Source organism: Argiope bruennichi, chromosome 6, assembly GCF_947563725.1.
Source record: "Argiope bruennichi chromosome 6, qqArgBrue1.1, whole genome shotgun sequence".
NCBI lineage: Eukaryota > Metazoa > Arthropoda > Arachnida > Araneae > Araneidae > Argiope > Argiope bruennichi.
Genome location: NC_079156.1, coordinates 65,202,359 through 65,226,779, shown reverse-complemented (window position 1 = coordinate 65,226,779; position 24,421 = coordinate 65,202,359). Strand labels below are relative to the sequence as shown.

General features: G+C 30.5%; 2 non-coding genes across 2 annotated transcripts; both read left to right on the top strand.

Annotated features, from left to right (window-relative positions):
* Nucleotides 1-5,336: 5,336 nt before the first annotated feature.
* Nucleotides 5,337-5,424, top strand: Trnay-gua (transfer RNA tyrosine (anticodon GUA)). The gene is given in 2 exon segments: nt 5,337-5,373; nt 5,389-5,424. It is a non-coding gene; the product is annotated as a tRNA-Tyr (tRNA).
* Nucleotides 5,425-21,360: 15,936 nt separating this feature from the next.
* Trnay-gua (transfer RNA tyrosine (anticodon GUA)) lies at nt 21,361-21,449 on the top strand. The gene is given in 2 exon segments: nt 21,361-21,397; nt 21,414-21,449. It is a non-coding gene; the product is annotated as a tRNA-Tyr (tRNA).
* The last annotated feature ends 2,972 nt before the right edge of the window (nt 21,450-24,421 follow it).

Genomic DNA, 24,421 nt, shown 5'->3' with positions numbered 1-24,421 from the left:
CGGGTTTGGTCTTCTCAAAACTTTCTCGCATATATTCTAATAAAGGTGCTATTCCAGAGAAAGCCAAGCAAGAAACTGGCATACAATAGTTACGAAATATTAACCTTTCGCGTGAATTTAGCATTTTTACTGAATCTATCGTGTATCCTTGGCGAGGTGGTTTTTTTTTTTTTTTTTTTTTGCGATTTATTTCTGGCATGCGGTTAATAGTATTCGAAAACCAAATTTGTAATTTAGAGGTGTTTTTCCGAACCTATTGAAACAAGAATTTGATACAAAATTACATTTGAAGTCATAAAATTCCATATCAAATTTAAACTTTTAAGTCATTGCAACCTTGAGTTATCACACTTGCATGTTTTTGAAAGTACAGATCGACAGACGGTTAACCCTTTGTTGGATTTGACTCAAAATTTGACAGGTGTCTGTGCTATAGATGTTAAATCTGTGTACCAAATCTCATCTATCTAGCTTTCTTCGTTCTGTAGTTATCGCGTTAACTTATATTCGAACAGCTAGCTGGACAGACTTTCTCTGAATGTATTTTGCTCAATAGTTGATAAAAATCTACGAATATAGTTAAAAACCATTTTCTAAATTTCATCCATCTAGCTCAAAACTTTATTGAGTTATCTTTGTCAGAGACAAACAGACAGGACGAAATCGGGTAGATCTAAAACGTGGAGATTCGTTAAAATTTCGTGTTTGAATATTTTGACGATTACAATATTTTTTAGTATGCTTTCTATACGGGAGAGTAAAAAGAGACAAATTAAATTTATTTTTTTCTTTCTCTATAAGAAATATACAAAAAGAACCTATTGTAATCAAAATCCATGCTCTAGATTTTAAAGAATTTCTACGTTTGACACCTACTTGAGTCCTGTTCTTTAGCATGCATATAAAAGCGTTCGAAAGTGTAACAACTTGACTGATAATTTTTGCATCTAAAGTGTAGATTTATGTCAAATTTTGAATAACATCGGTCGAAAATCGCTCTGTTCTTTCACAGGCATGTAAACGCGTTTAACTCAAATCACAATGATGATGATGATGTCGCGTCCGCTTTACCACGGAAAGGGGGTGCAGTAGCTTCTGAGGATAATGACCCCTGAGTACCCGAGGGCAGAAGTCTGACTTCTATCTCACACGAAGATGAAAGATATTCGCTTGCACAGCTCCTTTTTACAGAGGGGCACATTCACACACTTCACAGATACAATACAGATGGAAAAACAATCATGCCCGAACCGGGACTCGCACCCAGGACGCCCAGATCACGGGGAAAATGCACTACCCCTATGCCATGACGCTGGCTTCAAGTCACAATGACTTAAATATATAAAATTTGGTATTTGACCGTGTGACTACAATTGCAGTTCTGGTGATTGAAATTTCAGATCAGTGCTAAATGTTGATTCCAATAGGTTTTAAAAAACCTTACAATACATATTCGGTTTTTCCGGTGAATATTAATCGCATCGTAATCGGTAATAATCACAAAAAAAAAAAAAAAAAAAAAAAAAAAAAATCCCAAATTTAAAGTTATTATGTGAGAACATTATTTTTTTAAGTCATGTTTTATCACTCTAACAGAACAGCATCATGTTCCCACATGACTCATATTTCGCAATCACCAACATTTAGAAAAGCGGTGGTTTTTGACCATCTCGAAATCAACCGAGTTCAAAAATTTTTTCTCTAGGTACATGGCGGATATTGCCGCCAAATTTTAACTTTTTGTTGGCGATAGGTTGGCAAAATGGGAAAACCATCTTTATTATTTTCTAATAAACCTAAAAGCTAAAAACTGATGCCTCAAAAGCGATATATCGAAAATTTTCTGCATGTACATTTTGAGCAAAAACCCCAAACCAAATCAACATCATGTTCTTACATAATAAAGACAAATTAAAAAAAGTGATGCCTCAAAAGTGATAAATCGCGAATTTGTTGCTTACGCATTTTGAGGCTTCAAAAATATCAAATCAAAACAACATCATGTTCTCACATGATAAAAATCGTAATCTTTTTTACGCTCATAAGCTCCTTAGTAACCAATAGTAAGCGGTTAATAATACGCAGTATCATTTATTACATTGCGTGCGCGCTAGAAAGTTTCGAGAAAACCATTCCCTGTGACATTAAGAAGCATTGAATGACCGTACATTCCATATAAATGGGACGATTCCGATTTTCGACTGTTCAGATTTAAAAGTCTAATTTGCAGTGTATTTATTCCTATTTTATTTTTTCTTATTTATTTCCTTCCTATATTAATTTTTTCAGTAAAATCTCAAATAAAAGAAACATTTCGATTTTTTTTTTTTTTTTTTTGAAGAATTCTATCGTTTTGTTGTCAAAGATGTATGGCATAAAAAAACAAAAAAAGGTTTAAAAAAAAGGAGTTGGGAAAAAAAAGCAAAGAAATTTTTAAAATTTTATCCCAAACTTTACAGGGATTTAGTAGCAACTTGGAAAACAATTGAACAGAAATTTAATCAATATCAAAATTCAAAAAGCTTTCTTTTGTTGAATGCTGTTGTTCAAACTGTTCAAACTCATCTTGTAAAAAAAGAACTTCCAAAAGAGCATTCTTTTACGTTAGATTACTATTTTATTGCTTTTAATAAAATAATTTCGGTTTGCTTTAAATTAATAATTAGGCTAAATAATTTATAAACATGATTAGCAGAAGTCTGCAATAAAGATAATTTATTCCCAAAGGATTTTAAATTTGATACTTTTATGCTTTTTTATTACAAATTATAAATTGAATCAATTTAAAAAAACTATCTAAAGTATATTCAAAAATAAAAGTCTTCATCATATGAAAGTGATGGAAAAAATCAGCCCGGATCCACTCAATCATTTCCCCAAATTAATGGCAGGATCTCCAAAGATTAAAGAAAATCCGAACGAATGAAAAACAAACTTTATTTATTTTGAATAACAATCGGTTTTTGTAACATCCTTTTCTTAGCTTGTTTTGGCAAATTTTCATGTTATTATCATAAAAAATAAGCAAATATTTTCAAAAAAGCCAACGTCCTTGTAAATAAACAAGAGATTTCCTATTTAATTCCAAATTTAAATCCTTAAACCGTTACCTTAAACTGCATATGAAATGCTTTCCTTCTTTTTATTTTCCACGCTTCATAAATTCCTAGTGAAGCTTCGTTCCATTTAATGGCAACAGTTAAAAAGTTCTATTTTGGAGTGGAATTTCTTAAAAACGAGGCCTTATGAATAAAATGGCGCTGATTTATTCTCATTGAGAATTTACAACCTATCTTTTGGAACATTCCTTATTATTATTCATAAATTTCGCTTTCCAGAACTGTTCTGTTCACGTGATTCTAGTATTCTTAAAGTTATCGTGTTGTATTCTGGGCCTTTTTTTGTGTGTGTGTTAGAAAATTCTTTTACTATTTTACGTGAGTTGAATATGTACAGAAAGGGCTAGAATCGATCCGTTAGAATTCGTGACCAGTGAAGTTTAGAGTTGGAAAAAAATTCTTTGAAACACGAATGAATAATAGTAATTACACACACACACACAAAATGCTCGTAACTAATGCCTTTTTTTATTTCGTTTTTATGAGTTAGTAACAGTAATGGCTGCATGAAATTCAAGGAGAAAAAAAACCCAGCGAATATGTGTGATAACTATTTCATATACTCTTTTAGGTTGCGTGGTAAAAAAAATAATAGAATTCAATCGAAAACAATAATAGAAAAATCTGAAGTCGAAGTAATAAAAACATGTTCTAATCTTAAAAATAACAATTTTTATCAACAATAAACTGTTTATTATTTATGTTACTAAAAGATGTAAATGTTATTAAAAGATGTAATGGCTATTATCGTGTTAACGATATCTGAGATCAGATTTAAAATCACTTGGTTTTGTCTCATCTTCGAACCTACAATTGTCTTTCTTGATAACCCTTTTTGGATCCCTAATGGAATCTTCTCTAAACTTAATATTTATAAACATTCAAATCAAAATAATCCACTAAAATTGAATTGAAACAAATAATGATCCACTAACAGAAAAAAAAATGAAATGGGAAATGCAAAATTAAAGAAGAAGAAAAAAAAAATTGCTGAAAGAAACATTAGCAATAATTACCAATTGGTTCGTGAAATGATAACGTAACAAAGCAGCATCAATAAAACATTAGGAAAATTGTATACCTCTGTTCAGTAACTTTTGCTAGAAGTCAACATAAAAAAACTGCAACTAAATTGATTGTTTAAAATTGTTTAAATAGTTTAAATTTCATTTGTTGATCTTTTTTTTTTTTTTTTTTTTTTTTTGCTACTCTTATTTCAAAGCCTCGCTTAATTAAACTTGTTTGGAGCTGTAAAATATTGTTAGAAACAGCAGCTTCAAATAAGCGATAAAGATTGTCAATTGCTCATCAAACGTTTAAGGTAGTGGGTTCTTAATTCATAAAAGTTTGCGGATTACTAAGCAGAAAATTAATTGAATCAACCATGCCGACCTCAATTCTTCGGATTGGGGCGGAGGGGAGCGAACATTCCAGGATTATATTAGATTTTTTTTACTTTTATGTTTATGATATTCAGCGTACAATATTTTAATTAAGATTTGATTCATAACGCTTACATGAGAAATAGGGGTGCTTTTCATAATTTCTAACTTAATTATTATCATAAACAAAGAATCGCCAAATATCTGAGTTGTTTGAAGCCAAAGCAGAAGTTGGGGTTTGCACATATGAAGCAGGCAAAAGAGGCGAGGACATTTTTAACTCCGTTTCTGGTTACATATTTCGCTGGCCTTTTCTATTATAGATAAATAAAATGCATAGAAAAATTAAAATAATTTTACATTAAATAAGGAGTGAAAATAAAAAGAAAGCATTTTATCGAAATTAAATCTTTCTAATGTACAATTTAATAATAAAAAAAACAGTTATCGAAGAATATTAAAATCATAAAACTTTTTGTATTTCCTTTTTATGCCATTGCAACTTTTCAACAATTTCAACAATAAAATCAAATTTCAAAAATCACTAAAATTTGTTCTCAGATTTTCAGCAATAAAACTAAAATACACAAATTATTAAAATTATTTTATTTAAATTGTTAAATTAAAAGAAGGGAAACGCCAAAAGCAATATAGTAAAAGAATAAGATGAAATTGCTTTAAAACAAAAAGCTGGATTCTATATTTTCAAGGACAAGTCTCGATAAGATTATATTGTATAAGTTTGCTTCGTACTCCTTTCAGACTAGTATTACCAATCACTTCACTTGCGTGCTGACCCCAATGTTTAAAAACTATTTGATAATCGTCTACCGAACCGTCGATAGCTCAGTTGGCAGAGCGGTGGACTGTAGGTGGTGAAAGCAGATATCCATAGGTCGCTGGTTCGACTCCGGCTCGACGGATGTTAATTTTGAAGTTAGAATTTTCAGCTTTGAATATTCGTAACAATTCATTAATTGCAGGCAATCTTATAAAAATTGTTTAAAAATTAAATTTATCTGAAAATATAGATGGCTTTTTTTTTAAACCATTCTACAAGAAATCCAAGTCAATTTCATCGTCGGCTCAAGATAAAAAATCAATTTTACAAAAACAAATTCCCAAGAGCTTACTTCATATATTTAGGAGGAATACTTTTTATTTCTTAAATTTCGAAGTTGGAAGCTAAATTTTCTGCATTGTTAAATTTACCTTTCAATACCATATTCAGCTACTTAATTTGAAGGTAATTTCTGGTACCTTTCAGTATCAATTTCAATACTGAGAATTATGGAAGCAATATTGAAGTTTTGATGAATAAATAGCATTTATTCAATTTAATTAAATTTCGTTAAAAATAAAGGGTTCTAATATATTCTTTATTTTCTATCTAAGAATATTGATATTTAATTATCTGAATAAATAATGCATAAAAAAAGGCAATAAAATAGAAGAATTTTTTCTGAACAAGAACCTTTATATGAATAATTAATATTTAAAAAACAAACAAACATGACAAGAATATTATGTATTTACATTTCACATGTTTTTAAGCCATAGTAATAAAATTTTGGATAGAAAAAAAAAAAAAAAAAAAAAAAGACTAGAAAGACAGTGAACAGTAAAAGCGTTCCAAAGAAATTTTTTTTTTTAATAAAAAGATAAGCTACTTTTTCTTTTTCTTTTCTTTTCCCTTTCTTTTAATTTTGATTTTCATAAAATAACGATTTCCATAAAAAACTAAATACTGTAATCAAATAATAAAAATCATAAAATGCTTGTATGAAACAGTTTTGAATATATAGATTGAAATGAAATTAGTTCATTGTAAAATTGAAACTGACGATTAATTTTAAACATTATCCCGACATATATATTTCATAATATTTTTTTTTATTTCCTGTTTAAATTTATTTCCCAGATTACTTTTATATAATACAAAAAAATTAATTGATTTTTATATAGTATATTCTCGCTACACTCTATATTTTATAAATAAACACTAATACACTGATTAAGTTTTTGTTACAGTATCTCTTATTTTGTCCAATCAGTCCTTTCGCTCACTTATCTGTAAATAAACCCACCCAGTATTCATAAATTATTAAAACTTTCTTTAATCTTCTTGATGTGCAAAAGATTCAGTAGATTGATTCGGTTGCAAAACTTTTCCAATTATTCAGTGCCAACAACAATGTAGCCTAGCAACTGAATTGATGACCAATTTCCGCTTTGCACGCGTAAGAACATCTTACCTATCGATTTAACTCGTTGAAAGAACGAGCAGATAATTCTTATCTTGTTACCATCAAGCAGATTCTAGAACAAATTCTGACAAATGGTTGCTCAATGCAGACGATAATAAATGTACACATCTTTTTAAGGCAAACGATAATTTTTTTCCCCGACGAAAGGATTATGTGTATATTTATAAACATCTTTAAATAGAACAAATATACTCACAGTTTTTTTTCTATCGATAACAGTTTAATATTTTTTTTTTTATCAAAAGCTGCTTTTAGAGGTTATGTTATTGCCATCTTGTTTACGTTATGTCATAGCATAAACAAGATAAAATTTGGCATTATAGAAGAGAACTGAAAGAACAATTTATCTTATTTTAATGATTCTAGAACAAAATCCCTGATAATTCTTTTTTCTTTATTTAAATTTATTAGATTAATAAGAACACGTTGAAATATTACTTGGATAAAATTAAACAAAAATATTTTTTTAGCTGAAATTATATACCATTATGAGAGGTTTTTAAAATTACTAAGATTGAGATTATAACAAGGTTTAAAATTTTAAGTATAGTAAACTCTTGTAAAACACGGGGAATTACGCTATTAATATATTGCGTACACAACAAAATCGCATTCCACAAATTTAATTCTGTGTTACTTTTCTGTGAAAAAAAATGTGTGAAATGAGAAGCATTATGGAGTTAAGAGAATATACACAATTCAAATTACATATAAACATTCATGCAATTAAAAGGGAAAATTAAACAAATGTTAGAAAAAAGGATTTAAACGAAAGCCGATGAGGTTGAAACAGTGAAATTTTTAGTAATTATACTTTGAAAGCCGCGGATAAAAAGTATAACTTATATATAGAAGTCATTTCCATTTATTTCCTTAAAGTCATTACGATAAAAGTGTCATAATATATTGAAAATTGAAGTCGCGGGTATTTGAATTTCGTCTACATAATAAAGAGTTATATTGCAATTTTGGATTACTTATCTAAATTAGTTAAAAATTATTAAGTACCAGTATCTAAGTACTTCTCAAAGTGTGCGTTAAAAATTCCTTAAGATAAGAGACTGAATAAAAATACTATATTATGCCGCGATTACACTTGTCAAGGGATCAAAGGAATAACGGTATTAACAGGGAGAAAACGTAAATCACGGAAAATTACCTACATTAATTACCACTTAAATCAAATCTAAGGGGAAAAAAAAAAAACTGGCGTAAACGATGGGAATATGTAAAAGCAGGGTAATAATGTACTTAATATAAAAGTAATTTAGAATGAATAGTTAGATTATATGTACAGATTAATTATATGTACAGATTTAGGTATAGATTTCGTAGATTAGATCTGAGTTTTAAAAACAATATACTTAGAATAATAGAATGCTGTGATTGGTGCGTCTATATTAAGGGGCGTGTAGTGAAAGAATCCATTAAGTGATTGAGAATGGGTAGGAATAACTCCCATTGTTATGGGCGAACTATAATTGATCAAAATGAATTCGTTTTTATGGTTTTTCCCTTATGTGAAGAAATGGCTGGCCAATTTTTTTGGTAAAATTTTCGATAATTTCCATTTAAAGATCTTTATGAATGAACTTCGCTTCGTATATAACAAAATGAGTGTCATTATTAACATGATGTTATTCATTCCTTGGATTATTTCGGTTACTCCTCAGAAGGGAGAAGCATATGATAATTTTGGATTATGTTTCGGAACTGGAGGGACTCGACAAACAGACCATGCGGAGATTTTTCTAAAAGTATATTTTAAATTAAAATTTAAGAATGTGACGTATTTTTTAAAATTCTAGCTAAGCGCATTTTAATGTTGCATTTAAAGATTCACTCTTGTTTAACTAGAATATGATTTCAGTTTGTGTAGCAGTAATTTAAGTTGCAATACTATCAGCTATTAAGTAGAACAGTACAGTTTTTCGACTCCTTGTACTGACTTTGTTCTAGATTTTACTTATAACTAAAGAGTTCATATTAAGTAATGATGAAAAATTGTAATTAGATTTAATTTTAAATAATTAAATTCTAAAGAATTCTATTTTCTACACGTAAAATATGATCATTATTTGGTTTCATTTTCTTGTATATGAATGTACGAAGTACACAAAAGAAAATATTGTAATAGTTAAAAAAACTGATTTTAGTAAACTAATTACTTCTTTTCTTAATTTTAATTTTTTCACCTTCTTATTGAATTCTTCTTTTCTTAATTTTAATTTTTTCATATTCTTATTGAATTCTTAATTGAACTAAAAAATAATATTAATAATGCATTGTAAAAAATAATATAGCAGTTTTATTTACAAATTTATTACGTAACAATATTTACAATGTTACTTAAATTACAGCAACAGCAATGTCCAGACATTAAGAAACTTAAAATTTACGAATTCTGACGAAAACTTACTGCACGTTGTCAAGGATTTTAGGCATTCTACAATAATCCTTGACAATAATAAGAATAGGAACAATTCTTATTAAAATCTATCTGGAATTCAAAATAATTTTGGTTTGTTAATCTGATTAGAATTTTTATAGCTTTTTTTAACATTTCATTCTCAAAAATGCTTAGTTAAATTTCTTTTTTTATTAAAAATAAATTATAAGTTTTCAAAGATAATTAATTTTATTAGATTATTTTAAAATATATTTGAAACTAATATCTTATATTGTTTAAAATGGATTTGAATAATTATTGTAATAGATTTAGATGAAACTATAGAATCAATCAACAGCAAAAGAAATGAAATACATCGCCAAAAACCTTGATAAATATGTAAGGATGTTTTTTTAGATCTATTGAGAATCAATGAAAGAAGTTGCAGTATTTACTTACGTCAAATATGACGTCGCTAGGATGTTCTATTTTGACATTCTGCCGAATGATCTTGTTTTTCTTCATCTTATGACATTAATACATTGTTTGATATAGTGCAAAAGAGGGATATTTTTATACATTTCTTAAAGAATGTATCGGAGACTGAACAGAAAATAATCATCATGAAAAGCAAAACTTCGGAATTTTTGTGACGTTGGGCAGAATGCCTGTAATTTACTATTTTCATGTTCTATCCTATGAATTGACATATTTTGCCATCTGTTCAATAGAATGTGACGCAAACAATATCCATTCGGAAATATCATTACTATCTTCCTTATTTAGGATAGAAAAAGGGAAAAATTTATTATTTGACGATTCAGCATTAACTGTACTAGACTAAAAGCATTTCATACTTGTTCTAAACGCGAATTCATTGTTGAAAACTTCATTAAGAGTAAACGATTATTTAACAAAATGACGTCACACAAATGTTTTGATGTTCTGTCATATGGAATTTTTATTTTTTTTATTTAAGGTAAGAAAAACACTATTTTGATGTTCTTTTGAAAAAAATATACTTTAATTTGTTTTCTTAAGAACGTATAGAATGAATGAACCCTGAATAAAAACATATTAGTACCAAAACTAAGGTTTACGAATTTTTGTCACGTTAGATAAAATGCTTGTCATGTGTTATAGATTGACGTATTTTGCCATCTGTTCAATAAAATTTTTCCTAAATCATTAGAACTTTTTTTTTTAACTTATATACTTGGAACTGAAAAATGGTCAAGTTTATTGCTTGATAATTTAGCCTCAAACCTATTTAAAGGAAAATAATCACATATTCTAATAAATAATAGCTAAAATGAATTCTTAGATCAAATACTAATTTAGTTGACGATAAATCCCAAAGCAATGATAAATCAAAAGGATAATTCAGTATAAGTTTTAACATCAATAACAATATTCAGCTTAAATTAATTAGATGAACCTTATTTTTTAAAATTACTTTCGGAGAAAGGGATAAAGGTGCAGAAAGGGAGAAAAGCTTATTTTGGTACAAATCTAATTATTTTGAATTGCTGTTAGAAGACTAGAACGCCACATTAGCGAAACCCTTATCTTTAAATTCGTATACCATTCTAGTGGAAGGGCGTTTCCCTCAGAAAGGTGTAGCAGATTTATATATGACAATATTTATAATATGACATGATTAGACATGCTTTAGTTTCCGTATGAACTGGATATTTAATGGAATCAGGTTTCAAATTACGACCTTTCGTCACCACAGTTGAGACATTCTGCCATTGGCCCCATATCCAAATAGCTTTCTATAGTAATTTTTTTTATTCAAACTTTCGCAAACTGGATTTTTTTCAAAATTATAATAAATGTCATATAAGAAAAAACTTTTTAAAGTGAAGCATCACAGCAAGCTAGTATTATTTATTTTATTGTTTGTGCTTTTTCTTTTTCATATGCGATGTATATAAAGGGAAGGTATTGTAATCGTTAAAGAATACAAATTTGAAATTTTAACGAATATTTACATTTTAAACCTCCCTAGTTTCGGAAAACACATTTTTGTCCGTACTGTCCGTGAGCATGCTAATTCAAAAACGATTTGAGCTAAACTGGTGACGTTTAGTATGCGATATTTATACCAAATTTGTAGCTTTCTATCACATTTTGAGCGAAATCCATTCAGAGGAAGTCTGCCTACTCGGCTATCTGAATATAAATTAACATGATAAAAAATGATACAAAATGAAGAGATGCTAGATAGATGAAATTTGTTGCACAGATTTATCATCTTAAATGTAGATACCTATCAAATTTTTTACACACATTTGACATCTAAACTGTAGGTACCTATCAAATTTGGAACCAAATCCATCTGGAGATTGACCGTAGCCTGTAAACGAGGTAATTCAAAAATGCAGTTTCTTAAATATATGAAATTTGATATGTGATTTTGTGAATGCAATTGGAGTTTAATGTCAAATTTTGGTTTCAGTCGATTGGAAAAAACGCTTCTAAAACACAAATTCGATTTTCGAATATTATTAACCGCAAATCAGGGATTAATCGCCAAAAAATTCGCCAAGGTACACGACCGATTCAGTAAAAATGCTAAATACAAGCAAAAGATCAATATTTCTTCACGATTGTTCGCCAAAGGCATGCTAGGCATTCGCGATCGTACCCAAAGTTCACATTTTTTTCCGGGGGCCGGGGGTGATAATGCATTTATTAGATAGTTTGGGTGAAAGTTTTGAGGAAACTACTCTCTCTCTGGTTGGAATTGTAAATCCGTCTGTCTGTGAACAAACACTATAACTAAAAAAAAATTTGATCTAGACAGATGAAATTCTGTATTTGTATTTCCCGTCATTCACATAATTCTGTCAACTATCGTGATAAATCCATTCACAAAAAAATTTGTTTGCTCATCTACTTGCCCGAACTCAAGTGAACACAATTAATTATAAAATGCAAAAATCTAGATAAATAAAATTTAGTATACAATTTTAGAAATAAAATGTAGATCAGTAAAAAATTGTAAAGTAAATTTATCAAAGGATTGATTCTCTGTCTGTTTGTACTTTTGTAAGTATATAAACGACACCATTCAATTTCCCAACGATTTAAATAAATCAAATTTGATAAGTGATCTTGTTATAAAAATTGTAATTCTGAATTAAATTTTTCTACCAGTCGTTTGATGAAAAGACGCCTCAAATGCACTCTCGATTTTCTTCACTATACAACTAAGCACGAAACGCTCATGTGCTTAACTCTGAAAATAAAAATCTGAGCTCTTGTGGCGTTCAGGGTATTTATTGTTCAGTGTCCATATTCTTTATGCTGAGGAAAAGGGGAATAGCATTTGTATCAGGAAGTATGCGAGAAAGATTAAGAAAGACCACTTCCGCTAATATATTGATTCTTATCTTTGTGGCACAATATTTATAAGAGTTGAGAATCCTTGGTCTAGTAAATTTTGTCAACAATTGTTTTTCTCATGCCTAGTTACATGCAAAACTATATTCCTGTAAAACAATCGCCTCCCACTTTAACCAAAAACCATTAAAAAACAATTATATTAACTGATAAGGTGACAGCTGCTTTATCTTTCTTTTAAGAATCACTTTTCCATTGAAATGAATTTTACATAACTTCTTTCAAAATGATGCAAGCGGATTGCAGTTAATATGTAGTTATTTTGTCTAACGTCTTTCATTTTTGTTCCAGGGAATTGAACGGTTACCACCGTGTTACACTCCAGCATGTAACACAATACAGAAAGAAAAACTAGACAGATGTTATTGTGAATTGGAACGATCCTATCGGGTTTCTAAACATGAAAACGCGTGAACATTTCTACGATAGGCCTTATCATCGCGTCTTATCATTCCCGAGTGTATCTTTTGTGGCGTCTTATTGTTTGTAAATCGTCCTGCGTCGTAAATCGAGTTTTTCTTTTGTGTTAGAATTGTGACAACGTATCATATCCAATCCTGTATCACAAACGGCACTTGAGAAAAGTAAAAATGCTTTCAGAAACGTGTTCTTCTACGTTCATTCAGCCAGATAAGTCTCGAAAACTTATTTTCTTTTTCAGTAGGTATACATGCTTTACTTTTTTTTTGCATTTCAGGGAAAGAGAGATTGGGCAATGAAAGAAGAAGTATATATTTATCTATACATTATAGTTTGACAACGGATTCTAAAACAATTCCGCGCTTTTGCGCATGCGTTAGGATTGGGTTAATTCATCAAAACAGGGGTGAGAGGAAGGTTGAAAGGAGGAGATATTTTCATTTAAAAGGTAAATTTGGATTACACGCGGACAGAATTAAAGTAAAAATAATACAATCAGAAACAACACGATACATTCATACATGTGAAAAAAAAATTGAACGAAAAGGGATCTAATGGGTGGAAATCAAAATCAAAGAATGACTGAGAATTCCAGAAATGTGCTTATCTTTCCGCGTCTCACCCCTTAGTGAGATAGAATCGTCGAAAGGTGGTTTTCTCAGGATACTGAAACGAACAATATATATATATATATATATTTTTATGTAAACATCGCGTTTTATCCGTATTATGATTGGTAGATAGCGAGTCACATGATCCAGAAGGTTTGCTTTGCCAGTATTGTTTGAAATATTTAATGGAAATTATCATTACGTGCAGTAAGCATTTACATTGCACTTGATGGTGAAATGGTGTCAAAAAGTTTTAAAGTAAAGCTTTAATTAATAGGAAATGAGTTTAAAACAATATTTGTTAGTTCTATTTTTATACACTACGTTTGAGGACAAACACTAAAGAACTGCCTTCTGGTTTGTTTATCTCTGGAGTAACGGAAATTTTTCGTCTCCCGGATGGCAATCGCTTGAATACCAGCAATACCCGTGTTAACCGAGCATTGTTTTTGTTTTTTTATTGTAATGGAACGTCCAGCGATATCAGGTGAAGGAAAAAAATGCGAAGAAAATATGAGCCGGAATTTGGCAATTTGAAAAGGAAAGCTGATCAAGAAGCTGCTACGTTGGCGGCAAAATGAGAAGAATTGAATCAATATTGGAAATATTGGCAAAGAAGGTTTTCATTTTGGGGCTTTGAGTTTTGATTGCAAGTTGGCCAATTGGCTAATATATATTGTCATTATGGAAAGATTAAGCTTCCAACTTTGAACGAAATAGCCAATGAAGTTTAAAAAAATTTACTAACTTGAACTGACGAGCATCGCGTATATTATCAGAAAACCCCGACGTTGGCGAGGGAAAGCGCGCAGGGGCAAAGCCTTTTGGTATATATATATATATATATATGTGTGTGTGTGTGTGTATGTGTGTGTAATGATATTTTAAAATCTCATTTAAACTTAATTAATTTCCTAATTTTCAGCTCAATTCAGTACATAATAACTTCATTCTAAAATATTTTCTTATTTCCTGATCCCATTCCACCTTTTCTATTTAATTAAGGTAACAGAAAGCTTTGTAAAAGTAATTTCGTCAGCGGTTCTCACGTTCCGAGTGAAGAGATAAAAAAAAAATTGCTGACCTAAACAAATTCTTTTAAAAGATCCCTTCCTAAATTCGCCATGCGTCGGAAATCCCTACTAAAATCACACAGTGCATATTCACAGAATAAAATTTTCATTAGCTTTGCCTCATTTTCGCTCTGTGTTGGTGTGCTCGTCGCTTATGCTTGTACATAAATCATGCCTCCCGGGATGAAATAAAATGAAGTTAAAAATTCAAAGTTTCTTCCACGATTCTGCTTAAAAGTGTCTGCACCATTCGGCCACGATTCTGCTTAAAAAATTATATATATATATATTGAAATAGCTAATATTAAAATCTGTTTTAAACCTTTGTTAGTCGTAATATCCATAGCCAGACTATGTTTTGAATGGGCGGACACTTAGACAATTAAATTTCGAGGCCCAGTTTTTCACATTTCTCTTCCAAAATTAAATATGTTTTATAGATTTTAATTTGATGTCTATATAAATCATTTCCTAAGTAATAAATATTATATTGAAATAATAAAATATTTCATTGTGGGTTACTTTCCAAAGATTTTCAACTTCTTCCCTATCAGGAAAAAAATATTTAAATTTAAAAGTTGTTTTAAACAGAGTAGCAATAAAAACTACAAAAAAATTAACTAGGCATTATAAACATTTATACAGAAAATACAAGTGAATCACTCATATATTAGAAAACGGGGGAAAAATAGAATGCTGTTCTAAAATTAAACAATATTTAGTTTTTATTTTAATTTGTTCGAACTCACTTCATCATATTCATCGAGATCTAATACTCAAAGCTCATGTAATTGTTTGAAATAACCACAAAGAATCTCAAACTCTAAGGGTCTCTTAAAATTTGGTGAACCATTGGCAATTGCCTACTTTGTCTACTTGATAATCCGGCCGTGGCGTTATCTAAGTTTGTAATAAAATGATTGAATGACGAAATTTTGAAATGCATTATTTTAAACCAAAATTATTGACTAAATAATTATTTTCCCTTAAATTTGAAGCATTTTTCCAAGTACAAGTTTATGCATATCTCTAATGGCTTAGAAATTAACTATTGCGCCACCCTTGGTGGATATTCTATGTAATCAAATAAAAGGAAGTTATTATACTTTAAATGTATCTGTGGATTTGTTAGAAGTATTTCATCAATGAAACAATAGTAATAATCATTATATATTTTTCTATGTAACATCGTTCTAATTTCTGTCTTTTAATTCGATTTTAATTAGAAAGAGGACGCACAGTAATCTTTTAATACATCATAAAACTTATTTTAATAAGTTTTTTTTATTTTTAATCAAATGATTAATTTATTGAGCATCAATGGCGGATTTCCAACTAGGCAGACTAGGCAGCTGCCTAGGATCTTTGGACTGGAGAGCGACCGCATGTACGTCGATTGAAAAATTATGATTAAAAACGATTAGATTATGATCAAAAACGAAGTTGTCAAATGTATACATTTTTTGAATTATAATGTATTAAGACTTACAATTCATGTAATGCACGTATTGAATTATTAAAGTCATTAATTAAAGTATAAGCAATTACTTTAATAATATATTAGAATATTAAATATTCATTAACTTATTTTGTAATATTATACTTCATACGACCTGCAAAATAATAATTTTTAATGTTATATTTATTTGAAATTTATTATTTATTTAAAATCTTTCGTAATAATCAAATGCTTAATCTGTAAATAAGAAAATCATTAACTAATAATTATTGCTAATTTTTCAAGAATATATAATTTTATTTACTTTTTCTGCGATATCAAAAGATAAGTAATTTAAAAAATTTGTATTTAGAGAGTTATTAAAATAAAATTAATCATTAGCATACTGATAAGCTAAAAAGGCATTGAAACGTGAAACTAATTTGACTAATTATTAAAACAGTGGTATGATAAAATGCGCTTCTTAGGACCAGGGACGGACTAAGATTTTTGGGCCCTTAGGTAATGCAAATCTCAAGGCCCTTTTTTCCCTTCAAGCTTTCAGAACCAAATCTTTTTTTAATCGATTTTAGTTAATCTTTATGTAAATCGTTTTCAATAAGAAATTTTGAAAAATTATAATAATAAATTGTTTAACTACAGATTATCTTTTAAAAAAATTTAATTTTATCGCGGGTTAAAAAAATGCATTACTGATATTTAAAACGAATTCTAAAAAAAAAAAAAAAAACACTTCTTTTTAACACAATTTAAATTATATTTAATTTAGGAGCGGACATATTTTAAAGTTCTAAAACACAAAACATTTTTAAAATTATATATTATTCGTAAATTGTAATTAATTAGGAATGTTACTAGAATAATATTCTTAAATTAGTTTTAAAAACATTTGATATTAATTTGAATAAATTCGATTGCATTACCTTCATAATGAAATGAAAACACAAAATTAAATACCATAAAAAATCTCGAAGGCTTCCGGTCCTTAAGCAATTGATTACTTCCCTATTTGATAATATGATCTTGTCTATGACAAAATTATAAAATATCTAAATTTGACGCTGTTTAACTTTACATTTTATTTTGAAAATAAAGCAGATGAAATTAGTCCGGCCCTACAACCAGATAATTAAATACCTAAACCTGGCACTGTTTAATATTTTATTCGCAAATAAAGCAGATGAAATTAATTCTGCCTACGACTAGATTATTAAATACGTAAATCTGACACTATTTAACTTTACATTTTATTCACAAATAAAGCAGATGAAATTAGTCCTGCCTACGACCAGATTATTAAATACCTAAATCTGAACACAGTTTATCTTTACATTTTATTCACAAATGAAGCAGATGAAATTAGTCCTGCCTACGACTAGATTATTAAATGTCTAAATTTGACGCTGTTTAACTTTACATTCCATTCGCAAATAAAACAGATGGAATTAGTTCTTGAAAATAATAATTTATTTTATGTTGTTATACTTTCCATCAGATCCTGACACATTTAAAAGAAACTGACATCGATCTAGAATATTTTTTCCGCGTGTACGTATTTTTTTTTTTTTTTTTTGTACAAGCGTTTTTAAACTTTTCCCATGTGATAAGCATCGCTTTATACAATCGCTGACATCAAATAACGTCACTGCCGATTCCTCCTACCCAAAATATCCATTCCCACAGGTAAGACAAACCGTCATCTAAAAATGTCTTGGCTACCCCCCATCGCATTCCCCGTAACCAGGCCACCCCGGGTACGAAAGGGAGTAAGCAATCATTCCATCCTGATTGCTACCTCGATCTTAATGAGAGGCGGCATTCTTGAAGCATTCCATGTAACGGAAGTGGAGCATCCCGTAACACAACCCTCACTTTCCCTGAATTAACTTAATCAAGAGGTCCCGAGATGAAGAAAGTGGTTGTATGGCCAAGACAGACAGACAGACAGACACTTTCTAGAAAGACAGAAGGTCCACCCTTGACCTGGTTTGGGCAAAAAAGGCCATGACCAGTCCAAGGAATCGTCTCATTTACAGTCGAAAAAGTGGTAACAGCAACAATAACTGTGACCTAACGAACCTTGCAAATGGGATGGGTTGGCCAGACGGTCTTTTCTTTTAATTTTTATTTCCTAGTAAGGGAAATGGTGGAATAGTTGAAAATTGATGGTGGGACATTTTTTTTCCTGGTGACTTATTGTCCTTATGAACCTTGAGGGGGTGGTATGAGATTTTGAAACAAAATGAAAGATAAAAAATGGAATTCGCGTTATCGTGACTGGTTGTAATTTATCATACGAGTAAATACTGGATTCTGCATTTCAGAATTTTAAATCAACTCACAGTGCTATTAATCTCATAGAATTCATTTTCAGTTATCTTCTTTTCATGGTCTCATACTGATAGATTTATGAAGATAAAATATAAAACATGAATTACATAAAGATATATATGGGAAACAAATATTGCAGATATTAAAATAAAAGAAATTTTTATAAAATATTTTTTGTCTATCGATAATTTCCTTTCATTTTTTTTTTTTTTTTTTTTTTTGTAAAATTAAAGCATAAAAAAATCGTAAACATTCTCTCCTCGATTTTTTTTTTACTTTTAAAAATAATTTGTACCGCATAATTCTAAACATTTCAGTTAGTGTTTTTCTTAATGGAATTAGTAAAACCAATGGGTGTATTCTCCCCTCGACTTTCTCGTATACTTAAATTATCTACTCAGTGGCGTAAAAATTGGGAGGGGGGGGGGCACGAAGAGTATGGATACCACATGCGACAATCTTAAAGGGCGGGCCCTGGAGGGACAAAATATCTTTGGCTTATGTTACTTTTGAAACTAAAATATCTTAAGAAGGAAATAATTCTATGTTCCTGGAACTATTTACACTGGCTAAACCACCGATGACAACCGGGGTTTAGCCCTGGGAGTCAATTATCATCGCTACGCCACTGAATCTAACACCTTCGTTTTCAATCCTGCTTTGCATCTTTTGAATATATAGAGGGTGGGATAATGTAGGGAGGGATGTGGCGAAACTTCAAAGGTACGGCAGTCCGCAAGCTTGAGTCCCCCACCCCCCGACTTAAGAATGAAGTATAGAGCCTTTTAAGAAACATAATATTATGAAGAAAACGAGTTATACATTTTGTAAATCTTTTTTTAAATCGATTGAATCTAAAATTTGTTACAATCTAACAATTTTGTCTGTAAGACCGCATACCAAATTTTATTTATCTAAATCGTTCCATTTTGGGTTATCTCATTCACACATGCGAATATGCGGGTAAACAAAGGACCTCTCCTCCCCATTTCACATATTTGATCTAACATTTAATACATATTTGCAATTATGACAGTAAATTTATGTACTAAATTTAATTTATATGGCTCTTTGTGTTTTCAAGTTGCCACGCTCACATACGGACGGACAAAGAGACAGAGGAACTTCCTTCCCACGGATTTTATTTAACTTTTGACAGAAATGTATAAATTTGATTTTTAGGATGCATTTGAAATTTCATTCCCCACTTCAATTCAGTTTGAGTTACCGTTTCAGAGACAAAGGGAAATGATTTCAAAAATGTGTTGTTTTTTTTTGAACTCAGAAAGTCTGAAATGTGGAGATCCATCTATTTGTGGTTTTTTTTTTTTTTTTTTTTTTTTTTTTTTTTTTAACATTACAATACTCTCTCTCTCTTTGGATTTTTCTTATACGAGAAAATAAAAATTAAATGAGATTCGTACTTCTAATTCGAAAAATTGTAACATAAGAACACCTTAGGTTTGATTCGTTTGGATTGAGTAAATCACCGATACCAGCCTAAAAACTTTATAATTTTTTTAAAAAAAGCATATACATTTTTTTAATATATATTAAAGCATTATTCAGTGTAAAAAAATAAGTTACGTTCTTATATTTGCTTTGTTGCATGAGAACTATTACAAATTTCGCCTGAATATTCATAAGCTTTTTACTTTGTCACGCGCTATTGTATATGAAAGCAAATCACAACGGAGTTCTGGCATAGGGGTACCTCGTATTCACCCTGTTCTGGGCGTTCCGAGTTCGAGTCCCAGCTCAGGCATGGCTGTTCTTCATCTGTGAGTTGTGTGAATGTGCCCCCCCCCCTGTAAAAAGCGGTTGAGCAAGCGAATGTGACGCTTGAGTAGCTTAGACGTACTCTTGGCCTTAGATGGCGCAACTGAAAAAGAAGAGACTTTCTCTAGGTTTAAAATCACTGTCTCCGTCAGCGGGATTACCTAGGACAAGTGCCGTAAGAACCAACCGCATTATTACAAATTTTATTTAAAACTCATATGGAATGCATTAAAATAAAATAGGACAAAGATAAAATTGGTATTACTAAAAAGCTATTTGTTTAAATTTTAAAGTCTTTTTTTTTTTTTTGCAAAAATGCCTCGAAGTTAGTGAGGAAAATTTTCATTAATTTTTTTAATTACTTAAAACTTTAATAAAAATTTTGAAAAATCATTTATTAGGGACTTGTTATTTACAAAATAAACATGTGTCATATTTAGGAATTTGATACCGAGCGGTTTGTTCTCTAATATGCCTATAAACATTATCATATTAAGAGTAAATTTTTAAAACAATCAAAGTAAAGAATCCCCCTCATGATTTATCAATCTTGATGCAACAATTTCTAAGGCCATTATCAAATAAATAAATTAAAATAAAACTATTTCTCTTGCTTTCTGACAAATTAAGAAAGTATCTTTTCAATAATACAAATTTGATTGCTGTTTTATCCTTCTTTTTGTCTCCCTTTTTTTTTCTGATTGCCACAAAATATTTAAAAATTATTAATGACTTTCGATTATCCCAAACACTCGCTGAATACATGGATTACATATCTGCCAATGCAAATTCTACATCTTGATACAAGCATAGCATTTAAATTTTATATGGGAATGTCATCTCAGATATCTTCTTCATCTGAATGCAACTCAAACTTTTGGCTCACTTCAAAATCTGGCCATTGATTTATATATAAATTGAATCTTCTTTCTCCTACATCGTTATAAGATTAGTTTTATGTTCCAACAAATAAATAGCTGCTCTCAGGATCTCCACAGCATGCTGAGAGAGAAGGAAAACGTTACTTATTCTGTAGTTTTATCATGCAGTCTATCTATTCAATCGTCTCGTGACCCCAATGTTTGAACATTTCAAAGTTTATTGAGAAACGATTGGCAGCCGTCGATAGCTCAGTTGGCAGAGCGGTGGACTGTAGGTGATGAATAGCAGATATCCATAGGTCGCTGGTTCGACTCCGGCTCGACGGATGAATTTTTTTATCATAGTTCATTAACTGCCTGATATATCCAATGTTGTTCGCGATGAAATGTTGATGCTTTTTGCTAAAGAAAAATTAAATTAAAAATTATTTTAAAATTAAAATAACAATTAATTAAATTGAAAATTATTTCATAATATGGTATAATAAATAAATATATTATAGATCATGGTAACACATTCTCCTTCATTATCTCAAAATACAAACACATTCTCCTTCATTATTAGTATAGATAAGATTTTATCTATACTAATAATGAAGGAGAATGTGTTTGTATTTTTTCTCTATGGAGCAGACCATTTGACCTAAAATTACCAAATATGGCATAAACACTTTTTAGAAGGTAGGAATATGCGTCTTGGAAATATTTTTTTGAAATTTAAAGTATAATTTTAATTAATTAAAAATTAAGCGAAATTTTAGTGTTTTCGCACATTTCCTGAAACTGTTACAGCACAAAACCAATTTTTATACCATTTTAAATTTTTTTTAAAAAAATGATCTTTTCAATAATAATAATTTAATAATGCAATAATTCAATTAATTTAGCAGTGATACTGAATTAATTGTGTAATTTTTTCCTTCTTCTGAATTTTGGCAGTTTTAACAAATTGTTAACCGAATACGGCCCAAAATCTCATTTGCAGTTCCGGTGATAAAGCCATAAGCAAAATTTCACCTATTCTGTATGCCTTGTTTATGAGGTATCATCTTCTCATGTGCATGGATTGCCAGCCAGACTGCCCTTTTGACCAACCGAAACTTCTCAAGATGCAAATTTAATAAAGAGGCCACATAAAAAATTTCCTTCATCTTACTAGCTTCGATTTTGACTTATCAAGTTCAAAGACCGACAGACAGACATCATTCCAAAAATGAGAATAATCTTGTTTTATTTAGTTGCATACACATTTCATTCAGAAACAACACTAGGGCTATTTTGGAATGAATTTCATAATTTTGTATTGAGATCAAATGGTGTGGACGACATCTAGAGCAGCTCTCGATTTCCAAGTTTCCACACACTTCAGAACAGTTTTTACAGTGAAAATATTTTGATTGTTGTTGTGTTATGATATGGATATTTATAGCTGTGTTAATTGTGTATTTTGTCAAGCAAATTATTTATTTTGTCTGACATCTTTATAGGCACAGCACCATCTTATATTCTCGCTGCCTATAATTAAAAAGTTATCAAACCGATTTAATAGGTGTAAGATCGATTAAGCAATTTATGCCTGTCACAGGGTTCATAGACCAAGTCCATCAACAGCACACTGAACTATTTAATTAAAAGCCGTTTTTCATAATACAGTTTTGTTTACTTACACGACTTGCAATTCTGAATATTATATTGTTACGGAACTACTTCAAATTCCACTACTAAGTCTGTAAATTCACCGGGTTCGTTTGTAGTGGGTGTATGGTGTGAAAACAATCAGCAGACTACAATAACGAACGACGACGACATTTATTTAACACAAAGGCATTAATACAGAGAAGACAAATACACAGCCGAGACGAACACAGGACAGCACTGCATCACACTACAGCAAACAGTAGCCCACAAGTAATAATCGACCACAGCACAGAAAGCGACCAGACAGAATTTAACAGAAGGAGGGATTTCATGCAGCTTCACTCTACGGCCTCTCCAAACGTCTGCAATCCTCCACTGTCTCCTCGCTTTAGCTGTATCCAACTACCGACTCACTACTACACGACTGGCAACTCATCACACGATATGAAGCTACTTCTACAATAAACGGCAGGACTCGGCACACAACGCTGGCCTGTTCCGCCGTTGCTTCGTTATCCTCTCGACGACTCGTCCCACGACACCAACTGACTACGACTCCCTGCAGCTTGAGACTGCTGGCATTTTAAAGTTCCCGGGAGGCGGGTCAAGAAGGTTCTGGACCAATCAGGCGTATCTCAGTTCCTATTGGATGAATCTTTAAAATTCTCGAAGTTTCCAGCAATATCTATTTTGTTGCCAAATTGGTCGCCAAGTTCTGAGGTCACTGACGATCAGTACCTAACAGAGCTGACCGTAAAACGGTCTTTCCCGTGATTGAACTAACCGGGCTGGGTAGCAACATTACAGGTTTGTAACAATATTAACAATTAAATTGAAAAAACATTTTTTTAAATGTTTTTATCCAAGATGTATTGTTTAACTAAATATAAAAGAGAAATAAAAATGAGATAAAAAATAATAAAGAAAATAAATTAATATGTAAACATAAAATACAAATTCTATACTATTTATAATTTTTGTTATACTAGGTGTGCAAGTATAATACTGCCATACCTTGCTTAACAAGCACCTCTTGTTACAAATGATTCACATAAGAAGCAAAATAAATGTAAAAAAAATTGACTCATTTAACGAGCAATGTTTCGCAGAACGAGTGGTGAGGAACCGTGACTTCACATGCTGGATTGGCTGCGCTGAGGCGCCTGTTTGAAGAGAGTCGGATACTATTTTGACCGGATAGCATTGTCGACTGCGACTTCGAGAGATTTGAGCAAATACTCATGGAGGTTTAATGAAAGAGATTTTATCACCGGCCAAGATTATGAGGTAAGAAGTGGAAAGCAACGGCATCGATGAGCTGGTGGGAAAACATAATTAGAACTACTGAAGAACTCATGTGTTGCATTCTTGTGACATCAAAAAGCTGCGGTGGAGATTTGATCAGGAGGGGAAGAAATAATAGGCGCAACAGTGCAATGACCACTGAAATAAGAAATTATTGCATTGTCACTCTGATTAAGCAGTATTTATGCTGTCATTTAAAGATAATACTGTATCTCAATTTTATACCATAGCCAAAAACAACTGTGTTTATACAATTTTTAAAAACATGTATTATAAATATGTTTGAGTATTTTTTTCGTAAAGGAACGCATCGTCCTATTTCACATGGAATTCTTATGGAAAAAATGGTTTTGCTT